Source organism: Falco peregrinus, chromosome 4 (assembly GCF_023634155.1).
Source record: "Falco peregrinus isolate bFalPer1 chromosome 4, bFalPer1.pri, whole genome shotgun sequence".
NCBI classification, from domain to species: domain Eukaryota; kingdom Metazoa; phylum Chordata; class Aves; order Falconiformes; family Falconidae; genus Falco; species Falco peregrinus.
The window spans coordinates 84,447,618-84,451,918 of NC_073724.1; positions in this window are offsets into that span (position 1 = coordinate 84,447,618).

Consider the following 4,301-nt stretch of genomic DNA (forward strand, 5'->3'; position numbering starts at 1 on the left):
ATTGAGCAATGATTTTATTTTAACTCTAAATGAAATTAAAAGCAACACGACAGAGAAAGAGCAAAGCAGCCAACTTCAAGTGTAGTCACTTCCCTTTAGAGTACTTCTAAGTAGCCGGATTGTACTGAAGTACTGGAATAATACTGAAGTATTAGAAACTGAAGCACAGTAAAGGGAACAATTCCAGAATAATTGCCATTATCTTTCTAAAGCTGTAATCAGTTAAGAAGCAGTGAAGATATTTAGCCAACCTCACTCAGAAATCAACACAAAATTCAAAATGTAATGATCAACACTAAATTCTGAGTTGCATTTAGCACGTCATTTGCTTGATAACAATATTGAAGGCAGTGATTAGAAACAGACATAGGGGAGCGCAGGAATGAGTCTTGTGCCCCCCTCCCTCCCCCCCATCTCTAAACCCTTTCTTCTGCTGCAGGGAAGCAGCCCTGCATTGCACTGCAGGCAAGAGCTCTAAAACTGACATAGCTATTAAAAAGGATTACTCCAAGTGCTGGGGAGCCCTCCAGTGGGACAGAGTTATCATGACGATTTCTCCACTGCCTCTGGCTCCAACTTGGAGTGAACTACACTGATGTTTGCTGGGCAGATGAACACTCTGGGGAGTCAATCTCACCTAGAACAATAAGCATGTTGTTCCAAACCATACGGGCAATTGTCCAGCACATGTAGAAACCAGCATGGAAGAAAAATGAAAGAAAACCATCCATTTATATTAAAGCTACATGTCTGCGAGAAACACAAGCTCTTTGGTTAAAGCATGTCTTTGAGTTATGAGAGCCAAGTTCAAGCCCCAGACCTACCATGGGGTTAAGCAAATCATTGTCTGATCTACTACAGGGTTAGGGCAGACCCCCCTCCCAGTCCCCACTGCCCCACCCCCACTGAAGGATGGGGATCCAGCTACACAGGGTAGGTTTTTAAATAAATACGTTCAAGGCAGTTGAAGCCAGACTGCAAACATGTATAACTACACAAATACTACAGAAGTTTCAAAGAACAGACAGACAGCTCTCCTCTGGTTCCTCTGTGAGTCCTGGCCTCATTTCCCAGCTATTCCTGCTGCATTTCTCAGTAAAGGCCATTAACTGTAATGACCCAGAGCAGCATCATGGAAGACAGAATTTTTTTGTTAGAAATGCCTGTGGATTAATGCAACATTGATCAGCATTGATCAAAGCGTGGATCAGCTGCTATAACCCTCCGGCATCAGGGCACTTTATGAAGCCTCAGTTGAGGTCCTAAGCCACAAGAGATATCTCCAGCAACAAGGGAGATTTCCCTAAGAGAGATCAAAATACTGTATCAGTCAGCTGGCATTACCAGGTAAATTGACAAGTGTTCACAGCCCAAGGACAAGTGCTCCTATGAGGGTATTTCATCACAAAGCAAATCTGATACCTTCTGGTTGCTCAATCTGTTCCCATTCAACTTCGATTTTGCTTCATACTGACTGCAGCTTTGGGAAGTTGTGTCTAAATATCCAAGAACAAATTAGGTCAAAGAAATAGAATTTGAGATTGTTTGCTTCTCACGTGTTTGGAAGCATGCTATTTTCATAAAGTAGTCCATGCAGTAGCATCAAGCTAACTTTTTTGTGCTCCATTTCTTCTGTAATTCCATAGATTTCAGTTTGACCAACAAGTTCTGTAGTCACTTCAGAATATAAAGCCTTCCACTAGCGTACATCACACAACTTTCAGTCCTCATGCAGACATTCTCTTGACTTTAACGTAAAGTACAAGTACATTCAAGTGGCAACAGAAGTAAATCTCTGTCTGTTGTTGCAGTTTAAATTGCACAGTTTACAAAGTAGAAAAGCATATTAAATTGTTCCTGAATGTTATATTTCTAAAATATATACGATTGAGCCTGGCTCAATCATTTGCATTTTTTTGTAAAACATTGAAAATGTTGTTAAATTCTAAGAGCAAAGTGGTGGAACATTGGCATTTCAAAAAGGCGGCAAAGACTAATTACTAAGAAGTCAAAGCAAAAATATGGGTTTGTTCTGTGCTTTCATTCTCTTCCATTCAGCAAGAACGAGAGCTGATTGTACTAAAATATTACATTAAGCCTTGAATTTTCAAAGGTTGAAACAAGCTGTTCAGTGTTTAAATGCTCACAATACAGGAAAAAGAGTGTAATCAGCATAATTACTGAGGAAGACAAAAGAAGATTTTCTTTCACTGATGCCAAACAAAATATAACTTGTTCAAGACAAATGGCTGCATCATCACTGTATCAATTTACTAATATTAAATTAGAACACATAAGATCAAATTTATATAATTAATCTCTTCCAAAAAGAACCAAAACCCAAGGAAATACAAAAATGTAAATTATAGGGGGAGAAAAAAAGAGCCTTATTTCACTGTACAACAGGAACTTCCTATTTCTTATCATATTCTCACTACATGCATGTAACAACACTCTTGCCCATAGCTTTTGCTTATAGAATAATTAATAGCTATTAATGGATGGTTATGCTGCATAGCTTCCCATTGTTACTGTAATAGAAGAGTACTCTAATATACAGTAGATTGTTCTAATAGAAGACTATACTTTAATGGAAGAGTATTTAAAATAGAAATTAAGGTAAATACATGCATTATTTAAAAGAAAGATATAAACTTACTAACTAGTTAGTTTCCAAATTAATCTCACAATAAGAAGTGTCTGATTAGTTTTAAAGAGTGACTTCTCTGCAAAGGAGGGGAACTAGGGCAGTCCAGTTCAGCCACCAGACCCAGCGGGAAATGAGCATGCACTCACATGTAAACTCTGTAGCCCTGGGGTAAAAACCATCATCTAACCATGGATGAAATGCCAAAAATGTTTAACTTCATTAAGCTACTGAATATACCTGTCATGGGTAGAGATCAAGAAAGGGAGATTTGGCATAGACTGGTTTGGTCCTTTAAGGACCAACTGGGCATTTCAACAAAAATTCAGTAGCACCTGGTGAATTCACGTGATATGTTCCTGAATGACATTCTGGTTTTACCCGTTTTGAGGTCTGTACATAGAGATGTCCTGCGCCTACAAAATATAATTACCATAAGGAAGTAGTTTACCATGCACCTAAGGTTCAGACTCTGCCTGCTGCAAATATAGGAAACAACCCACACCGAAACATTTCTTGGACTAAGTGGAGGAATCACAGGCCTAATTCAGTAAGTATTTAAGTTTTATGAGCTACTAGCATGAAAATAATCATGTAAGTAAGAAATTTCTTAGACAAAAATGTTTCTAGAAGCTAACTGTAATTATCAAAAATCTACCACTCTTTTGACAAACAGAATGGCTTTTCCAGACTTCATATCACTAAAATTTAAATTCAAATGGATGCTTGCAGCATCATTTGTTAAATGTTTTTCAGACAGAAAAGAGAAAAATAATCTGCCTATTTAAAAAAAAAAAATTAAACATAACACAATATGCCACAAAAAAAACATAGTGCTGGGTCAAACACTGAGGATGGTAGTCATCTGACAAAGCACAGCATTCCCCCAGCTATACATCTGATCCAAACTGTTGTTAGGTGGTAACTCCCTTGCAGACTGAATGGTTACATCATATGTTGTCTTAATACTTCATCAATTTACTAATATTAAATGGAGTCCTGTTAGTAGGAGCATTTTGGAAATGCTGGTGCTTTCACTGGATGAACTGCTCTCTGAAAGTCCTTTAAGGTAGATGAGATGATTCGTAGTCTTGAATACGCCGAGTTTCCAACTTTTATTTGTTATACACAGTAAACCAATATATGCTAAAGTGATTCTGATTTAATCCCAGATCAGGGTCAGGCAGGAGCAGGAGAGAGGCTGCAGGGAATCAAGTTCTGGGAGTGCATGAGGCCATCATTATGGTATAACTCATGTGGAAACAGCTCGGAGTTGATCTGTGCTCTTATTTTATTCATGACCTGCTCTGCCCCCCAACAGAATAATTTGGTCAAAAAGTTCACTTGGAGTCTTCTCATTTCAAAATCAGCAACAAAACAAGAAAGAAATGCATAACCTCAGGGACTGTCAGTTGGTTAAACTGCTTTTGCTATACTCACTTCAACGGAGTGATGAAAATTTACACCAGCTGAGAATCTGCCCTGATTTGTTTCATTTACTCTTGAAGTCTTTTATAAAACATACCAAGTTCATGTGGTAATTTTCCCCAAACTTTTGAGGTCAGTTACCCCTACCTACTTCTGAACATCTCTTTGAATCAAAATGGGAATTATAGTGTTTCTGTGCATGGAAAGAGATCGATTCCTCCTAATT